Source organism: Triticum dicoccoides, chromosome 5B (genome assembly GCF_002162155.2).
Source record: "Triticum dicoccoides isolate Atlit2015 ecotype Zavitan chromosome 5B, WEW_v2.0, whole genome shotgun sequence".
Classification (NCBI taxonomy): Eukaryota; Viridiplantae; Streptophyta; class Magnoliopsida; order Poales; family Poaceae; genus Triticum; species Triticum dicoccoides.
Genome location: NC_041389.1, coordinates 261,501,235 through 261,523,206, shown reverse-complemented (window position 1 = coordinate 261,523,206; position 21,972 = coordinate 261,501,235).

Here is a 21,972-nt window from a genome sequence, read left to right as displayed (position 1 = left end):
TATTATCAAGGAGTTGTGTAGCTTCTCCTAAGGTGATTTCCATAAACGTGCCTCCCGCGGCCGAGACTAAAAGATTTCTAGAAGCAAATTCAATCCGGCATAAAAAAATTGTATGATCATCCATAAATTCAAACCATGAGTAGGGCAATTGGGAATCATCAATTTCATTCTTTCCCAAGATTGGGCAACATGCTCATGATCAAGTTGTTTAAAATTCATAATATCGTTCCTAAGAGTGATGATCTTAGCGGGAGGAAAATACTTAGAGATAAAAGCATCTTTGCACTTGTTCCATGAATCAATACTATTCTTAGGCAAAGACGAAAACCAAACTTTAGCACAATCTCTAAGTGAAAATGAAAATAACTTCAATTTAATAATATCATTATCCGTATCTTTCTTCTTTTGCATCTCACACAAATCAACAAAGTTGTTTAGATAGGTAGCGGCATCTTCACTAGGAAGGCCGGAGAATTGATCTTTCATAACAAGATTCGGCAAAGCAGTATTGATTTCACAAGACTCAACATCATTAAGAGGAGAAATCAGAGTACTAAGGAAATCATTATTATTGGTATTGGAGAAATCACACAATTTGGTATTATCTTGCGCCATCGCAACAAGTAATCCAACACACAAGCAAACAAAAAGGCAAGCAAAAGAGAGAGGAGATTGGGAAAGAGAGGGCGAATAAAACGGCAAGGGTGAATTGGGGGAGAGGAAAACGAGAGGCAAATGGCAAATAATGTAAATGCGAGGGAGATGAGTTTGTGATGGGTACTTGGTATGTCTTGACTTGAGCAAAGACCTCCCCGTCAACGGCGCCAGAAATCTTTCTTGCTATGTCTTAAGCTTGCGTTGGTTTTCCTTGAAGAGGAAAGGGTGATGTAGCAATAGTAGCGTAAGTATTTCCCTCAGCTTTTGAGAACCAAGGTAGCAATCCAGTAGGAGGCTCCTCAAAAGTCCCATGCACCTACACAAACAAATAAGAACTCGCAACCAACGCAATAAAGGGGTTGTCAATCCCTTCAGGCCACTTGCGAAAGTGAGATCTGATAGAGATAATATGATAAGATAAATATATATTTTTGGTATTTTATAATATAGATTGGAAAAGTAAAGATGCAAATAAAAGTAGATTGAAAGCTTATATGATAAAAGATAGACCCGGGGGCCATAGGTTTCACTAGTGGCTTCTCTCAAGATAGCATAAGTATTACGGTGGGTGAACAAATTACTGTCGAGAAATTGATAGAAAAGCGAATAATTATGAGATTATCTAGGCATGATCATGTATATAGGCATCACGTCCGTGACAAGTAGACCAACTCCTGCCTGCATCAACTACTATTACTCCACACATCGACCGCTATCCAGCATGCATCTAGAGTATTAAGTTCATAAAGAACAGAGTAACGCATTAAGAAAGATCACATGATGTAGAGGGATAAACTCATGCAATATGATATAAACCCCATCTTTTTATCCTCGATGGCAACAATAAAATACGTGCCTTGCTGCCCCTGCTGTCACTAGGAAAGGACACTGCGAGATTGAACCCAAAGCTAAGCACTTCTCCCATTGCAAGAAAGATCAATCTAGTAGGCCAAACCAAACTGATAATTCGAAGAGACTTGCAAAGATAACTTAATCACACATAAAAGAATTCAGAGGAGATTCAAATATTTCTCATAGATAAACTTGATCATAAACCCACAATTCATTGGATCTCGACAAACACACCGCAAAAAGAGTTACATTGAATAGATCTCCAAGAAGATCAAGGAGAACATGGTGTTGAGATTCAAAGAGAGAGAAGAAGACATCTAGCTAATAACTATGGACCCGAAGGTCTATGGTAAACTACTCACAACTCATCGGAGAGGCCATGGTGTTGATGTAGAAGCCCTCCGTGGTTGATTCCCCCTCCAGCAGAGCATCGGCGAAGGCTCCAAGATGGGATCTCGCGGATACAGAAGGTTACGGTGGAGGAAATAGTATTTCGTGGTCGCCTCTGATGTTCTCGGGGTACGTGGGTATATATAGGAGGAAGAACTAGGTCGGTGGACGCCCAAGGGGCCCATGAGATAGGGGGCGCGCCCAGTAGGGGGGGGTGCCCTCCACCCTCGTGGCTTCCTCGATTGCTTCTTGACTTGCACTCCAAGTCCTCTGGATCACGTTCGTTCCAAAAATCACGCTCTCGAAGGTTTCATTCCGTTTGGACTCTGTTTGATATTCCTTTTCTTTGAAATACTGAAATAAGCAAAAAAACAGCAATACGGGCCGGGCCTCCTGTTAGTAGGTTAGTCCCAAAAATAATATAAAAGTGTAAAGTAAAGCCCATAAACATCCAAAACGGTTAATATAATAGCATGGAATAATAAAAAATTACAGGTACGTTGGAGACATATCAGTTGCCCACTAGAACCCTTAGAAGCCCTCTTCAGGTCAGTTCCCCAGGAGGAGAAATGATGGCAGGCTTAGGCGGTCGTGCAACCCTCAGCATCGGAAACCATAATTTTCCCGCATACCTCATAGTATTGGAATCCCAGAGTTTGGACATAATCCTAGGCATGGATTGGTTAACGAGATTTGAAGGGAACATTGACTGTGCTCGCAAGATAATTCAGCTCACCACCCCAGAGTAGAAGAGAATCAAGTATGTATCTAGGCGCACCCTGACGAAGCATCAGGTGAATTCCCTCATGGGAGTTGTTCAGGAGGAAGTGCCAGTAGTGCAGGATTTTCCTGATGTGTTTCCGGAGGAATTACCAGGAATGCCACCGGACAGAGACATTGAATTCCTGATTGAGTTATTGCCTAGCACAACCCCAATATCCAAGAGGCCTTATCCGATGCCCCAAACGATTTGGAAGAGATCAAGAAGCAAATTAATGAGCTAGGATATATTCGGCCAAGCTCATCACCTTGGGTAGCCCCAGTTCTTTTGGTCGAGAAGAAGGATGGAACCCTGAGAATGGTTGTGGATTATCGTTCGTTGAACGACGTGACCGTCAAGAACAAGTACCCTCTACCTATGATTAATGATTTATTTGATCAGCTAGTTGGAGCCAAAGTATTCTCCAAGATCAATCTTTGGTCAGGATATCATCAGTTGAAGATCCATGAAAAGGATATACCCAAAATAGCTTTCACCACCACGTATGGTTTATATGAGTATACCATCATGTCATTCGATTGACTAATGCCCCTGCATATTTTATGGTTTGGTGAACAAGGTATTTATGGAATATCTGGACAAGTTTGTCGTGGAGTTCATCAATGATATATTGATTTTCTCCAAGAGCGAGGAAGAGCATAAGGAACATTTGCGTCTAGTTCTAGAGAAACTTCGAGAACATCAGTTATATGCCAAGTTCAGCAAATGCGAATTTTGGCTGAAGGAAGTCGGATTCCTCGGACATGTTATTTCAGGAGAAGGAATAGCAGTCGACCCCACCAAGGTTGAATCAGTCACCAATTGGCAGTCACCCACCTCGGTCAAGGATATCCGCATTTTTTCTCGGACTCGCAGGATATTATTGGAGGTTTATTGAGAGTTTCTCTAAGATTGCCAAACCCATGACTGAGCTGTTGAAGAGGGACACCAAGTACATTTGGACCGAGGATTGTGAAGCCAGTTTCCAGGAATTGAAGAAATGTTTGGTTACAGCCCCAGTGCTAATTTTGCCAGACATACACAAGGATTACCAGGTATATTGTGACGCTTCTCGTCAGGAACTCGGAGGAGTACTCATGCAGGAAGGAAAGGTTGTAGCTTATACCTCCAGACAGTTACGACCTCACAAGATGAATTATGTCACACATGATTTGGAGTTAGCAGCCGTAGTGAATGCACTCAAGACCTGGAGACATTTCCTTATCGGAAGTAGTTCTAATGTTTACACGGATCGTAAGAGCTTGAAGTATATTTTCACGCAGAAGGAGTTGAACATCAGGCAGAGGAAATGGATAGAGTTAATCAAGGACTATGACATGAGATTGCATTACCACCCAGGAAAGGCTAATGTTGTAGCAGATGCCTTGAGCCGTAAGAGTTATGTGAATACTCTTACAGCGGGAGGATTACCCCAGGAGTTAGTCGATGACCTCAAAGACCTTCGACTAGAGATAGTTCCGAGAGGATATGTTGCCGCAATGGAAGTTCAGTCCACTTTGGCCGAAAGAATTTGTGAAGCCTAAAAGTCGGACAAGGAAATCGATGAGATAAAGAAAAGGATGAATGAAGGAAAAGCTAAAGGGTTCCGTAAGGATGAATATAGAGCTATATGGTTCGAGGATCGTATTTATGTACCCAATGATCCTGAACTCAGGAAGCTAATTCTTCAGGAGGCTCATGATTCACCATACTCGATTCACCTAGGTAACACCAAGATGTATCTGGATTTGACGCAAAGCTTCTGGTGGACAGGTATGAAGAAGGATATTGCCGAGTACGTAGCAGTATGCGATGTTTTCCAGCAAGTAAAGGCGGAACATCAGAAGCCAGCAAGGTTACTTCAACCTCTGCTGATTCCCGAGTGGAAATGGGAGAAACTTGGGATGGATTTTATCACAGGATTACCCAGGAACCGTTCAGGTTATGATTCCATCTGGGTAGTTGTCGATCTCTTGACCAAGGTAGCTCATTTCATTCCCGTGAAGACTACCTATACCAGCGCTAAGTTAGCCAAAATATACATGACCAGGATCGTATGTCTGCATGGAGTTCCGAGGAGTATTGTGTCAGATAGAGGAACACAATTTACCTCAAAGTTTTGGAATCAGTTGCATGAAACTTTGGGTACGAGGCTGGAGTTCAGTACAGCTTTTCATCCGTACACAGATGGACAGACCGGGAGAGTCAACCAGATTCTGGAGGACATGTTTAGAGCTTGTGTGCTAGACTACGAGTCTAGCTGGGATGATAATTTGCCATACGCAGAGTTCTCGTACAATAACAGCTATCTGACCAGTCTGAAGATGGCCCCTTTCGAAGCTCTCTATGGAAGGAGATGCAGAACACCATTATTGTGGGATGGTGATGGAGATCGAAGACTTTTCAGTCCCGATCTTATCAAAGACTACGAAGAGAAGGTCAAGCTGATTCGAGATAGACTCAAGGTAGCTCAGTCGAGGCAGAAGAGTTATGCCGACAGTAAACGCAAGGAAGTAACGTACGAAGCGCGAGACCAAGCATATCTTCGTGTGTCCCCACTTCGTGGAATCAAGAGGTTTGGTGTTAAAGGAAAGTTGGCACCCAGGTTCATTGGGACCTACAAAATCCTCGAACATCGTGGAGAAGTTGCTTACAAGCTGGAATTGCCGGAAGGATTGTTTGGAGTTCACGATGTCTTCCATATTTCCCAGCTGAAGAAATGCCATGCTGAGATGGCTGATATTCCTTTGAGAGACACAGTGCCCCTAGAGGCCATACAACTTGCTAGTGATCTGACTTAGAGGAGAAACCCGTCACAATTCTCGAGACTGCGAACAGAGTTACCCGCAGCAAGATCATCAAGTTTTGCAAGGTTCTGTGGAGTCATGATTCCGAGGAGGAAGCCACGTGGGAGCGAGAAGAAGATCTCCGCCGAGACCACCCACACCTATTTGCTAGCCAACCCGAATCTCGAGGGCGAGATTCATCTTAAGTTGGTTAGGTTTGTAACATCCCAAATTTCCAATTTGGAATGTTTTACAATTTTAGCTAAGCATCTATGCATATTGTTCGAAATTGAGTGGCATTTGAAATTTTCAGAGGTAGTTGAGTTTTTTTTAATTTGAACTCGTTTGGCAATTGAAATTTATTTCAAAAAAAAGCTTGGCAAATACTTGAGCAAAAGTATGAGAGGAGTAAACATGACACTCCAAAAATGTCAGAAGAAAAATATTGCCAAAGGGTTTGAATTCAAATTTGAGTTTTATTGGGGATTTTCAGAAAAATGTTTTTTTAGTTTGTGTTTTGCCCTTGGAAAAATGTCCACTTGTAGGATTAATTCCCCTGAGAATTTTAATATATATATGTCCTATATAAAATATGTATATATATTTTTCTTATTTAGTTTTTCCCCTCTGTAGTTATTCGAAAAAAACGCCCCCCTCCCCCCCCGAGCTTGCCCGGCCAACAGCCCACCTAGCGAGCCGCCGCAGCCCACCAGCGCCTGAGCCGCCGCAGCCCAGCACGCCATGCCCGTTTCTCTCTGCTTCGGTCGCCCAACCGACTCCCCCCCTCTCTCTTGCTGACGCCCCGGGCCCGCTCTACTCTTTCCTCTCGCCCACGCCTCGCCGTGCCAGCCCATGCGTAGAGCACGCCCGATGCCCCGATGTTCTAGGGATCACACTCCGAGCTTGCCCCCTGCTCCAAGTTGATGTCCTATATAATCCTCTCAGCCTCCTCCCTAGAAACCCCCTAAAACCCTAGCTCACACCTCACCACAAACGACGCCCGTGCCGCTCCGATCTCGCTGTCACCGTCGCCGTTTGCCACCGTCCCCGACGCTGTGAGCACCACTCCACCCTACCAACATCTCCAACCGAACCCCCCTTAAGCTCTCGCACCCCGTTGACACCTTTCTTCGTCCAGCAACTGTGGACGCTGTCGTCCCAAGCATCGCCACAGGAGTTGCGGGCACCCGAGTCGCGCCGTCGACATCCCGCTCGCCTCAGCTGCTCTCGAGCTCCACCAACACCACCACCAAGATGCCCTCGTCGAGCCGCACCCGCCCGACGACTTCCCCATCCTCTCCAATCGCTGGAACCGCCACTCCGCTCGACGCCGACCCGCCGCCGTCCGTTGTTTTCCGTCAAACCCCCTGTAAGCCGCCGGACTCCCCTCCACCATCCGATCTCCTATCTAGGGCTGAGATTAGAAGTAGCGAAGGGGTATGGATTTTAAACTTAGATCGGTTTTGTTTCGCGGTTTGTGTACTTTTTTTTGGTTAGTACGAACCGATCGATTTATTTCTGTTAGCCCGTAGACGTACTAGTCTATTAAACGCTTAGCGTTGCTTAGTTTCAGGGCGCACACTGTTTCGGCCCGTTAGCGCTAGTTTTTTTGTTTTTTCTTTTATTTTTTAGTTTCTGTTTTTATCAGATTAGTTCTGTTTTTGTTTTAGCTGTAACTTTTAGGTTGTTTAATATTTTTAATTGATTCTTTTTTTTAGTTTACAAATTTCCTGTAGTTTCTGTAGAAAATAGGTTTTGCCATGTTTTTGTTTATCAAAATAGTTTTATATTAGTTTTAGTCAGATTAGCTTTTCTGCCATAAAGTGAGCTAGAATAATTTTATTTTAGTGATTCTTTTTGCTACTGCTTAGTTTTGACAATGCCTAGCAGTTGGAACTTGTTTGGGTATTTTCAGATTTAGTTAAAATTAGTTTTAGTCGAAATCAAGCTTTTCTAGTTTTATTTAGCTTGCTACTGTTTTCTTGTTGTTCTAGTTATTATATAATTTTTTTTCCTATGTTATAATTTGTTTTAGATTAGTTTCTGTAGTTACAGAGAATGAACTTTTATTTACAATAGAATAAAAAGTTTTATTTTATTTCTTTGCTAGAATTGTTTTAGGCATAATATGAGTTCTATAATAGCTTTTGATGTGATTCATTATGCACCTAGTTTGTATGTTGTTTTCCCTTCTATTCGTTAGCAAAACCATTGTTTAGGTTCTGTTAAGAATAGTTTTAGTAGGATAAAACTATTTCTTAGTTGTTGCTTGAAGTGATGAAAACCTTGAATTGTTTTTCTTCGAGTTTTCTTTGGTTTTGGTTCGAGTGCTTGGGTGATTTACTTTAACTTGCTATTATGTTAATTTGTGGTATACTTATTTGTGCTATTGTTTGACTCAGTAGAATTCCTGGAGTGTGATGCCTGCTATTATGAGTCGCTAGCTTTCGAAGACCGACAACTAGTCATTTGATCATGTTTTACAATACCTGTGATTTATTTGCATTAGAATTATACCTCCCCACCATGGATGCAATAGGAGAATTTTTAGTTATGTTCTTGAGTAGTATCATGAGGTAGGATGAACCTTTCCCCTTTAATGCCCGGGACGATGTAGTTGATTGCTATGCTTTCGTAGACGAGGTTGGTTGAGTGATTCATAAGGGAGATGTGAGAGTCAAGATGATGGCAACCCCATGAATTCTTAAAAAATCACTACTGGGTGGAGGATGGTTGACGGGCACCCTGGAGAAACCAGCGGATGGCCGGGATACATGGAGAAGCGCCATGACATCTTGCGGAAAGCTTCATCCAGCCACGAAGAGACGGGCGCATACATCATTGACCAGAAGCAAGCCGCAAGCCATTATGGGCTCTGGCTTGGTCGACCATAGGCGTGACTCTGGCCGGACGGTGCTACGAGATGTAGAAGAACGGTAGGATTGGATGGGTACTGGCAGTGGCCCAAAGGAACTCTTCGGCAGACCATGTTTTGTTTGTCCCGTCTTCAAACACCAGGCAGTGCGAAGACTTAAAAGGAGGGTAAAGTGCACAAACCTCTGCAGAGTGAAGACCTAATCGATTAGCCGTGTCACCCGTTATGGACAATTTGAGCCTCTAGAAAAGGAGTATTTCGGATATCTCAACACCGAACTTAATAAATTAATTGAGGGGTTATTTAATAATTGGGAATGAGACATTGGTTGGCGGAACCATCTCAACAACAACCAACATTTTGTAGTAATTGCAAAAAAGTCCTTTGATGTAGGAAAAAACTGGCTTTTTCGCAAAAAACAGAAAACTTAGAGCCCCACAGCCAAATTGCATATAGTATTAGTAATTTTATTGTTGTTCTCTCTTCATGACTTGCTGGCATATTCAAAAATGTTGACCTACATGGCTGCAATGTCTTGTGTTGCAGAGGAGTTTTTCGACTAGGAGTGAGGCTACGATCCACGCTTGGTGATTGCCCTATGGAGTCGTATGGACTCGCTATTCGTCCACGTTTCTACAGCTTTATTTAGTTTATTTCTCATGAGTTGGCCTTCGGCCGAATTTATTATCATGTAATAAAGACTCGATATGAGAATCATGTAATATATTCAGGTGTGATTGAACTTTGAATCTTTTCATCAATGTATTGTGTGTGCCAACATGATCTAGGGATGGTACAGCTACACGGAGACTTGACCGATTCGGGCCGGGTCGCTACAAGTGCCAGTAGTCAATGACACGAGGACTACACTCTCAGCACGTGCAGCAACTGCCACTATTGCACCTCTAGTTTCAACTCCTCCAGCTCCACACACGTCAGCTGAAGCCTTTGCAGACGGACTCCTCTCCACGCCATCTATGCACACCGGAGCAACCAACCAGAAGACCACTCCAGGAGCTCCCAGAGGTCGTGCCTAGAGTGCCGCATAGCACTATGCATTTTTGAGCTTTTTGGTAACTTGTTGCCAAAAGGGGAGAAGGTGTATAGATCATTAGGCTTCGAGAGAGAGAGAGAGTGTGTGTGTGTGTGTGTTTTGCCTTTTGTTGCCTCTCTTGCTACTTTAATCATTTGCTTTGATTGTTTTCTCATTTGATTCCTATGCTACTATTTGTGCTTGTTTGTGAGATACCCTTGTGATCATGTGTTTGATCATATTATACTTTAATGTGTGCTTGAATGATGATATCTTGATACCTGTCTATGATCAATCATGTTTCCCTTGGTCATGAGTGCATGTTCTTTATATCTTATCATTTTGAGAGCTCCATCAAGATGTATGTGACATGGAAGAGTGACCCATGATCCTAATCGATTGCGCATTTACATTCGAAAGAAAATTTTAAATAATGCACAAATTTAGGGGAAGCTTCTTACTTATCACATACTTCTCAAAGCGACGATGTATTTCATTCATATTATCATTTGTTGAACTTTGATCTATATGTTGTCATCAATTACCAAAAAGGGGGAGATTGAAAGTGCAACTAATCCCCGGGTGGTTTTGGTAATTCATAACAACATATAGCTGATTGAACTAATATCCATTCAAGTTAAATATTTCAAAAGTTCAATGATTGTCATGGCATGGACTAGAGATGTGGACCCCTCAAAATGCTAAGGACAAAGATTGGCAAAAGCTCAAGACTCTTCATTTTCATTTTAGTGATCCAAGATCACATTGAGTCCATAGGAAAGCCAATACTATTAAAAGGGGATATTGCTCCATAACCCTCAGCCACTTTCTCATTTCGAAATATGTCCAAAACCTAAAGTCAAACTCGGCCCCACCAATTTGATTTATCCGGCGCCACCGAGTTCTTTTCACATGGCTATTGCCAGAAACCCTAGAAAATTCGGTCTCACCAAAACGGATCTCAGTCTCACTGAGATGGCACTACAAACTCTCGGTCCCACAGAGTTCGCAATGCAAACTCTGTGTTTCCCTTTGTAACGTTTCGGTCATACTGAAATGAGCGATCGGTCCCACCGAGTTTGCCTGACCAACTCTCTGTTTACTCATTGTTGAAATTAGTCTCACCGAGTTCATGCAATCGGCCACACCGAGATGAGGTTTTGCCCTAGCCCTAGCACATCGGTCCCACCGAGTTGATCATGTTGGTCCCACCGAGATTCCTAACGTTCACATTTTGAACTAACTTGTTCTTACCGAGTTCTTCTGTTTGGTCTGACTGAGTTGGGTCAATTGTGTGTAATGGTTGGATTTTGTGTGGAGGCTATATATACCCCTCCACCCCTTCTCTATTCAAGAGAGATCCATCAGAACATGCCTACACTTCCACTACTCATTTTCTAAGAGAGAACCACCTACTCATGTGTTGAGACCAAGACATTCCAATCCAGCCACAAGAATCTTGATCTCTAGCCTTCCCCAAGTTGCTTTCAACTCATATCATCTTTCCACCATAGCCAAATCTATGAGAGAGAGTTGAGTGTTGGGAGACTAACATTTGAAGCACAAGAGCAAGGAGTGCATCATCAAGTCATCCAAGAGCTATACAAGACGAAGACATCAAGCTCACGTTGGTGAATGGGTATCCGATTCCGACTCCGACAACTACTCCAAGAGAATTTATCACTTCAACTCCGAATATACTTATTCATGGACCCTTCATGGGTGGAGCCCTCCATATCCAAATCTGTGAGTTAGAGTTGAGTGTTGAGGAGACTATCATTTGAAGCACAAGAGCAAGAAGTTCATCATCAACACACCATCTATTACCTTTTGGAGAGTGGTGTCTCCTAGATTGGTTAGGTGTCACTTGGGAGCCTCTGATAAGATTGTGGAGTTGAACCAAGGAGTTTGTAAGGGAAAGGAGATCGCCTACTTCGTGAAGATCTACCCAAGTGAGGCAAGTCCTTCATGGGCGATGGCCATGGTGGGATAGACAAGGTTGCTTCTTCGTGGATCCTTCGCGGGTGGAACCCTCCATGGACTCGCGCAGCCGTTACCCTTCGTGGGTTGAAGTCTCCATCAACTTGGACGTACGATAGCACCACCTATCAGAACCAGCCGAAAAATCTCCGTGCCTACATTGTATTTGCCTTCTCCAATCCCTTCCCTTTACCATCATATGCAATGCTTTACTTTCCGCTGCTACACTCTTAGAATTGCATGTGTAGGTTGATTGCTTGACTTGTGCTAATTTTCTAAAATATGCCAAGACTGAAAATTGGGAAAAGGCTAGATTTTTATTTGGTCAAGTAGTCTAATCACCCCCCCCCCTCTAGACCTACTTTCGATCCTACAGCATTGGTAAGAGCAGCCCACTCTGAGATTGATGACTAGTACCTAGTGCCATTAGTCATCCACATACTCTTCCCATCTGGGTAGAAGTGTGCAGTGGATTAGAATTGCATCACCATTTCATGATTCCACTTGGTGAGCTCTTGTCCAAGAAAGCCATCAACTCCAGTCAACCTGAAGCTCTCGTGAACGTGGGGGAAGTAGTCATCATTGGCATATATGTACTTCCAGTCCACCCACTTCATGTCACTCACAATTGGCTTTTTGTCAAGCAACACTGTCTCATAGAATTCTTGTTGTTCTTTGGTGTGGAAATGATAATCAACAGCAGTCCTCCTCCTTGTGGCATATGGATCAGTTTTCCTCCACAACCTCAGACCACCGTCCTTCCTCAGCTTCATCTTCTCAGCCACCTGATGTCCACCATCATGGTATGGAATCTTGGGCTTCAATTTCCTGAACACTTGGGGCTCTTCAACTTCTTGAACTTCTGGCACTGGGCCTTATTCTTCTCTGCAGCAGGAATGTTCCTGGTGGATCTCTTCGGAGCTATAGTTTTGGGTGTAACATGTGGAGCTTTGGGTTTGGGCTTGGAGGGTGCACCAGCAGACTTCATGGCGTCACCCATGAGCTTCTGTGTCTTTGCAGGAGGTGCAACAGGTTCCTCTTCTTCTTCTTCCTCTTCCCTCATGGAAGGTTTGCCAAGCACCTTAGTAGTTGTTGTTCTGGCTCTCTTCTTCTTCTTTCCTTTGGCAGCCTCATCATCAAATTGTTCAAGAGTGAACTTCATTGATTCTTGAGTAACTATTGACTTTATGGCCTTTGACATGGGAGCTCTCTTGACATGAGCTTTCTTCTGAAGGCCTGGCTTGGTGGCAGCTGCTGCATCATACTCTTTATTGAGGACTTTATTCTTTGAGGTTACTTCCTCCTCAACAACAAAATCTTCATCTTCAATGTTTGAGTTTCTCTTCTTTCTCTATCTAGTGGCAGCTTTGGGAAGATTGCTGGGGGTGCTTCTACTGCCATCTTCATCATAGCTTCCACTTGGGCTTGTACCCTCACTGACACTGACTTGCTCCTCTGATCTTTTCTGACTGTCACTTGCTTCAGACATCTCTGCAAATTGACCCTGTGAATTGATGGATATGGCAGAGTGGATGAGCATCACAAAAAGCAGCTTGTTTTGCAAAAAATTGAGTCGAAATCTAAGTTTTAGTTTTCTGCAGAAAGCATTTTTGAGCTACCGATATGAAAATATCGGTGACACCGAAGCACTTAACAGAGTCTAAACAAACAGCATTGGTCAAACCGATTTGTAGTCTGGTGACTCTGGGATGCTAGGGTTTCACAGAGAAATTGCTTTTGGTCTCACCGATTAGTATGCTTCGGTCAGACCGAGTTATACTTAGTGCAATGGCCAGGGCCAATCGGTGGGACCAAAAATTCCATTTCGGTCGGTCCGAGATGAGCTCGGCAGAAACCTAACCCTAAGATTTTTATCGAATCTAGACTAAAGGAATTTCTGAATGGATGGAAGGCTTCATTCGTGGCAAGAATCCAGGCATTGACTTTGTGCAAAGAATCAGAAGGGGAAATAGGCACAAAGTGATTGAACCATACCCTAACTTGGTGACGGTTCGCTATGGGGGGGACGGCGGAGGGGAATCTCGTTGACGGCGGCGGAGACCCGCGATGACGGCGCACAGGCAGAGATGGCGATGATCCGGAGACCAGGGCGGTAGTGCTAGGGCGCGGGAGTCATGCGGTTTGAAGAATTTTTCAACTGTATGGGTACGCAGAGTATATATACCCAGACGATGTCGGTGGCACCGAATGGAATGTCTCGGTGGCATCGAGATGCAAAACTGCTTGCAGTTACTGCAACCCGGTGAGATCGAGTCGTTCTAATCACTAGCAGCGAGGTGAAAACCTAGATAAATCTAGTGGTTTCGGTGGGACCAAATATGAGTGTGTTGGTTTGATCGAAATCCATAAGAAGGTTTTGGAAGACAACCCTTGACGGCTCGGTTGCTCCGAGTGCTCTTCACCCGGAGGGCCCGAAAAAGACTTGTTCAAAATTTTGTGATGTAGCATGAATAGAGTTTGAGAAGAGAAAAAGCATAGATAGCTAGAGGAGGTTCTTTGGCATTCTTGTGCATCCATTTGGCAAATAAAATCCAAACAATCAAAACCACAAATGGATGTCCTCGAATGGAGAAATTATGCAACCAACATGCTCACACAATAAGATAGCAAATGAAACATGTGACAAAGCATGCACAAACAATTCTTGCATCTATCAAGTAATTGGCGATGACTATGTCATCTATATATGAGTATATTGACTTAGGAGTGAAATGAGAACATTTGATCGTAGGTCATACTCATTGTTTAAGCACAAGTGGGGTTACCACTTTTACATAAAGCATTGATGTGTTCGCACCATTAGAGTTGCTTTAGCTCAATTCTTAGAGCAAAGCTCCCCTACATGTGATATCCCCCTAAGAGGGATGAACTAACCTTGGGTTTTGTCGATGATGACTTCATGTAGGTGTTGAAGATGTGGATGTTGAATGTTGATGTAGATCTTTTGGAGCAATCCATTGGAGTGTTGCACTTTCAATACCTATATGGGTTAGTCCCACAATGAACATACAAGGATATCCATAGAAATAGAGTGAATTTCACATATGATGATGTCCATGAAAGCATTAGGTTACCTTGTCCCTTGTCTTACCAACAAGAGGGTTTGTGACTCCATGAACTAGTGCAAGATATGAAAGTTGATTGCACAAGTCCTTGCCAAAATGAATATGAGTGAAGTATGTTGGCAGAGTCACCCTCAAGAACATTCTAGTTCTTCTTCTTTGGGATCCACATCAACTTGATGGGAATCCTTGGGGTTGTAGTCGTACTTGATGAACTAGAACTTGACGTAGTCTTGGGAACCCACTTGACCATGGCCTTAGGAGCTTCTTCAAATGAGTCAATCTCTTTTTGAAGCTTGTCCTTGCCTTTTATCTTGTGGTCTTGTGGTGGAAGATCGTCTTCAGCTTGTGTTCCGTTGAATGAAGTGGGGTCATACTTATCTTGTTGAGGAACAAACTTTGTCTTGGGGTATTGATCTTCTTCCCACTCAACTCCATTGGCATTGAACTTTCATTCAAAACCAACACCTTGATTCTTCTGGTGCGTTCCTTGCTTGCGTGTAATTTCCTCAAATTGCTTACTTCCGCAAGGCTCTTGTAAACAACTTTATCTATAATTCCCTTCAACAAGCTATTTTCTTGCTCAAGTGTAACTTGGCTAAGAGAATCATTAGTGGAATCAAGAGAACTACTAGAAGCAACAATATTGGATTTAACATGATTATTGTTACTACTAGAGGAAGAATCTTTCTTGCTCTTATTGCTAGATCTTACTCATGGCATATAAGTAGACAAGAGGAAACGTTTCGCAAGATAAGAGGAACTCTTATTTCGAAGATCATCATTGATAGCTTTTAGAAACTCATGCTCTTGCTCTAAATTTAGCTTCTCGAAGCGTAGCTTCTCATGAGTCCTTTGGAGCTCTCTATGATCCTCTAGAGTTGTTTCATGAGCTAACTTAAGAGTGTTTACTTTATTAGTTAGACGCTCAATCTCTTTCTTATCATTGTCATTCATTTCATCTTGATTAGCATGATTACTAGAAAGTTCAACATAGTTTTCATCACTAGCATTGTCAACAAGTAAATCATCATCACCAAGCAAAACATCTTCATCACTACTGAAATCAACATACTCGGGATGTGATACCTTAGGGCCTTTAGCCATGAAGCATCTTCCTATTCCTTCATTTGGTGACTCAAATATGTCATAGGAGTTGGAAGACACAAGTGCAAGACTGGAAACACCTTCATCTTGAGTATATTCGGAGTCGGAGTGATAGCTTCTCTCGGAGTAGTTGTCGGAGTAGGAACCGGATACCCATTCACCAACGTGAGCTTGATGTCTTCGTCTTGTGTAGTTCTTTGATGACTTGTCCTTCCTTTCTGAATCCTTGCTTCTACGAGAGGGTCTTCGTTCATAACGATAATCTCTACTCCTTCTCCCTCTTTGAGGTGATTCATCTCTTCCACTCCTCCTTTTTGGTGAATCTTCTCTTTTCTTGTAGGGAGTCGTACACTCGTTGTAGTAGTGTCCGAGTCTTCCACAATTGTAGCAATTTCGATCATGACTAGAAGATCTTTTGTCATTGTAGGACCTTGACTTGGAGCTTCTCTCTTTGCTTCTATTCTTGTAGAACTTGTTGAAGTTCTTCACCATTAAGCTCAATTCTTCATTGGGGAGATGCTTCTCACTTGATGTTGTAGGAGCATCACTTGAAGCTTTGTAAGTACCACTTGACTTGTTGTGGAGCTCTTCCTTATCCTTGAGTGACATCTCATGAGCAACAATTCTACCAATGACTTCCGTGGGCTTGAGATCTTTGTAATTGGGCATCATTTGGATCAAGGTGCACACAGTATCATATTTTCCATCAAAGGCTCTTAGGATCTTCTTGATGATGAATTTGTCGGTCATCTCTTTGCTTCCTAAGCCGGCAATATCATTTGTGATGAGAGCAAGCCTAGAGTACATTTCGGTGACTCCTTCACCATCGTTCATCTTGAACTTCTCAAGGAAAGTATCCCAAATTTCCTTTGCATTCTCAAGGCAGTTGATTTTGTTGAATTCTTCGGGGCACAATTCATTGAAGAGAATATCACAAGCTCGAGCGTTGTATTGCAACATCTTCAACTCTTTTGTGGACGCTTGACGATCTTGTTCTTTTCCATCTTCAACTCTAGGTCTAATCATTTCAACAAAGCGCTCAAAATCCTCATCATCCCTTTTCTTGGATGGTTTAGGAGGAAAAGGCATGGGTTTTTGGACCCATGGTTCTCTTTCTTTACCGTGCTTCTTAGCAACAAAGTCTCTCTTATCATAATGTTGATTCTTTGATTGTGGGTTATCAAGATCAACAGCAGGTTCGATCTCTACATCATTGTTATTGCTAGGTTGAGCATTAACATGAACATTATCATTAACATGGAATATATAGACAGCCCTAGTTGATACATGAGTTGTTTGAGTATACAAAACAGAATTTCATTTGAAAGTTTGGAGTTTGGCATATACAAATTTACTTGGAACAGCAGGTAGATACCGCATATAGGAAGCATATAGGAAGGTATGGTGGACTCATATGGAATAACTTTGGGGTTTAAGGATTTTGGATGCACAAGCAATATTCCCTCTTAGTACAAGTGAAGGCTAGAAATAGACTGGGAAGCGACCAACTAGAGAGCGACAACAGTCATCAACATGCATTAAATTAATAAACACTAAGTGCAAGCATGAGTAGGATATAATACACCATGAACATAAATATCGTGAAGGCTATGTTGATTTTGTTTCAACTACATGCGTGAACATATGCCAAGTCAAGTCACTCGAATCATTCAAAGGAGGATACCACCCTATCATACCACATCACAACCATTTTAATAGCATGTTGGCACGCAAGGTAAACCATTATAAGCTCCTAGCTAATTAAGCATGGCATAAGCAACTATAATCTCTAATTGTCATTACAAACATGTTTATTCATAATAGGATGAATCAGGAATGATGAACTAATCATATTTACAAAAACAAGAGAGGTCGAGTTCATACCAGCTTCTCTTATCTCAATCATTTCATCATATATCGTCATTATTGCCTTTCACTTGCACGACCGAATGGTGTGTATAATAATAATAGTGCACGTGCATTGGACTACGCTGGAATCTGCAAGCATTCAATTCAAAGGAGAAGACAAGGTAATACGGGCTCTTGGTTAAATCAACAATAAAGCATATAAGAGCCACTCAACATTTTCATCATGGTCTTCTCCTCTCGACCCCGAAAGAAAAGAAAAGAAATAAAACTATTTACACGGGAAAGCTCCCAACAAGCAAAAGAAGAACGAGAAATCTTTTTGGATTTTATTTTAATTAATACTACTACAGGCATGGAAGGTAAACTAAATAAAAGCTATAACTAATTTTTTTTGTGGTTTTTCTTAAGGTTATTCAAACACACAAGAAGAAAGCTAGAAAAAAAGAAAATTAACTAGCATGGATAGTACAATGAAAAAGTATGAGCATCGACAACTAGAATGAGTGTGTGAACATGAACGTAATGTCGCTGAGAAATACATACTCCCCCAAGCTTAGGCTTTTGGCCTAAGTTGGTCTATGCCCATGGATCATAGCTACTCTCTCTGGTGTACTAAGGAGTGTCATCTGAGTGCCACTGGCTGGCGATCTCCTCCGGATCCCACTTATAAAAGGACGGTCGATAAGGGTCAAGTGGTGGTTCCGACTCAGGCTCTGGAGCTGATGTCTGGCACCGGTATGCGTAAACGGCCTCCGGCAAGACGAGGTACGTACCTGAAGATAAGTCAAACAAAGAGGGTGCAGGCAAGATAATAGTCTCACTTTGAGTTTTATGAAATCTCAAATTATACTTAAGCATCTTCTCATCATTTTTAACAATAAACTCATGTGCTACCATACTCTTATAATCTAGAAAAGTAGGGGGCAACAGCTTTTCCTCTTTCTCATAATGCCTAATAGGTATCCTAAAGTGTTTAGCAAGGTGTGAAGCATAGATGCCTCCAAAGATGGGGCCCTTTGTATGGTTCAGACTTAATAGTTTAGCAACGATGGCGCTGCAGACTAACAGTGTTATCACAAAATAAAGCATGGCACAAAATAACAATATCAGGAACACTAAGGTTTCCACAGTTCCCACGACCAATTAAGCATCTACTAGCAAATATTGCAAAGTAACGTAGAACAGGAAAGTGTATGCTAGTAATTCTTGCATCGGAAACCTTCCTCATTTCCCCTACAGTAATCATATCAATAAATCCATCCACATCTCTACGATGTGGCTCCTCTATGCTGCCCCCAAAGGGTATCTGGGTCTAATCATTTCAGCAAAGTGCTCAAAATCCTCATCATCCCTTTTCTTGGATGGTTTAGGAGGAAAAGGCATGGGTTTCCGGACCCATGGTTCTCTTTCTTTACCGTGCTTCCTAGAAACAAAGTCTCTCTTATCATAACGTTGATTCTTTGATTGTGGATTATCAAGATCAACAGCAGATTTGATCTCTACATAATTGTTATTGCTAGGCTGAGCATCAAGATGAACATTATCATTAACATTGTCACTAGGTTCATGTTCATCACTAGATTGTGTTTCAGCATCAGAAATAGAAATATCACTGGGATTCTCAGGTGTGTCTACAACAGGTTCACTAGAAGCATGCAAAGTCCTATTATTTTGTTTTTTCTTCTTTTTAGAAGGACTAGGTGCATCTACATTATTTCTATGAGAATCCCGCTCAATTCTCTTAGGGTGGCCCTCAGGATATAAAGGTTCCTAGGTCATTTTACCCGTTCTAGTTGCTACTCTAACAGCAAAGTCATGTTTATTATTCAATTCATTGAGCAAATCATTTTGAGCCTTAAGCACTTGTTCTACTTGAGTGGTAACCATAGAAGCATGTTTACTAATGAGTTTAAGTTCACCCTTAACTCTAGACATATAATCACTCAAGTGTCCAATCATAGAAGCATTTTGTTTCAATTGTCTACCAACATAAGCATTGAAGTTTTCTTGTTTAGCCATAAAGTCATTAAATTCATCCAAGCATTGGCTAGTAAACTTAGTAGATGGGATTTCAACTTTATCATATCTATAGAGAGAATTTACCTTTATTACCTGTGTCGGGTTATCAAGACCATGTATTTATTCAATAGGTGGTATATTAAGACCATGTATTTCTTCAACAGGAGGTAAATTCTTAACGTCTTCAGCTTTAATACCCTTTCCTTTCATAGATTTCTTTGCCTCTTGCATATCTTCAGGACTGAGAAATAGAACACCTCTTTTATTCAGAGTTGGCTTAGGAGTTGGTTCAGGAAGCGTCCAATTTTTTTCATTAGTGAACATATTATTCAATAACAATTCAGCTTGATCGACTTTTCTTTCCCTGAAAACACAACCAGCACAACTATCCGGGTGGTCTCTGGAAGCATCGATTAGTCCATTATAAAAGATATCAAGTATTTCATTTTTCTTGAGAGGATGATCAGGCAAAGCATTAAGTAATAGGAGAAGCCTCCCCCAAGCTTGTGGGAGACTCTCTTCTTCAATTTGCACAAATTATATATTTCTCTTAAAGCAGCTTGTTTATTATGAGCAGGGAAATATTTAGCAGAGAAGTAATAAATCATATTCCGGGGACTACACACACAACCAGGATCAAGAGAATTAAACCATGTCTTAGCATCACCCTTTAGTGAGAACGGAAATATCTTAAGAATATAGTAGTAACAAGTTTTCTCATCATTAGTGAACAGGGTGTATCATTTAACTTGGTAAGATGTGCCACAACAGTTTCAGATTCATAGCCATAAAAGGATCAGATTCAACCAAAGTAATTATCTCAAGATCGATAGAGATATCATAATCCTTATCAGTAACACAGATAGGTGAAGTAGCAAAAGCAGGGTCATATTTCATTCTAGCATCCAGAGACTTCTGTTTCAGCTTAGCTAATAACTTCTTAAGATCAGATCTATCATTGCAAGCAAGAAAATCTCCAGCAGTTTCTTCATCCATAACATAACCCTCAGGCACAACAGGCAAGTCATATTTAGGGGGAGAATCTTCATCATCACTTTCATCAATATTATCAATTTCAATAGTTTCATTCTCTCTAGCCCTAGCAAGTTGTTCATCAAGAAATTCACCTAATGGCACAATAGTATCAAGCATAGAAGTAGTTTCATCATAAGTATCATGCATAGCAGAAGTGGCATCATCAATAACATTGCGACATATCAGAATTAATAGCAGAAGCAGGTTTAGGTGTCGCAAGCTTACTCAAAACAGATGGTGAATCAAGTGCAGAGCTAGATGGCAGTTCCTTACCTCCCCTCGTAGTTGAGGGAAAAATCTTAGTTCTTTCGTCTTTCAAGTTCCTCATAGTGATCAGCAGATATAAATCCCAAGTGACTCAAAGAATAGAGCTATGTTCCCCGGCAACGGCGCCAGAAAATAGTCTTGATAACCCACAAGTGTAGGGGATCGCAATAGTTTTCGAGGGTAGAGTATTCAACCCAAATTTATTGATTCGACACAAGGGGAGCCAAAGAATATTCTCAACTATTAGCAGTTGAGTTGTCAATTCAACCACACCTAGAAAACTTAATATCTGCAGCAAAGTATTCAGTAGCAAAGTAGTATGGAAGTAACGGTAGCAGTGGCAAAAGTAACAGTAGCAGTTTTATAGTAATTGTAACAGTGGCAGCGGTAAAGTAACTAAGCAAAGAACAATATGGGAAAAGCTCATAGGCATTGGATCAGTGATGGATAATTATGTCGGATGTGATTCCTCATGTAATAGTTATAACATAGGGTGACACAGAACTAGCTCCAGTTCATCAATGTAATGTAGGCATGTATTCCAAATATAGTCATACATGCTTATGGAAAAGAACTTGCATGACATCTTTTGTCCTACCCTCCCGTGGTAGCGGGGTCCTATTGGAAACTAAGGGATATTAAGGCCTCCTTTTAATAGAGTACCGGACCAAAGCATTAACACTTAGTGAATACATGAACTCCTCAAACTGCGGTCATCACCAGTAGGTATCCCGATTATTGTCACTTCGGGGTTAATGGATCATAACACATAATAGGTGACTATAGACTTGCAAGATAGGATCAAGAACTCACATATATTCATGAAAACATAATAGGTTCAGATCTGAAATCATGGCACTCGGGCCCTAATGACAAGCATTAAGCATAGCAAAGTCATAGCAACATCAATCTCAGAACATAGTGGATACTAGGGATCAAACCCTAACAAAACTAACTTGATTACATGGTAAATCTCATCCAACCCATCACCGTCCAGCCAGCCTATGATGGAATTACTCACGCACGGCGGTGAGCATCATGAAATTGGTGATGGAGGATGGTTGATGATGATGACAGTGATGGATTCCCCTCTCCGGAGCCCTGAACGGACTCCAGATCAGCCCTCCCAAGAGAGTTTAGGGATTGGCGGCGCCTCCGTATCATAAAACGTGATGAATTCTTCTCTCTGATTTGTTTCTCCCCGAACGTGAATATATGGAGTTGGAGTTGAGGTCGGTGGAGCTTCAGGGGGCTCATGA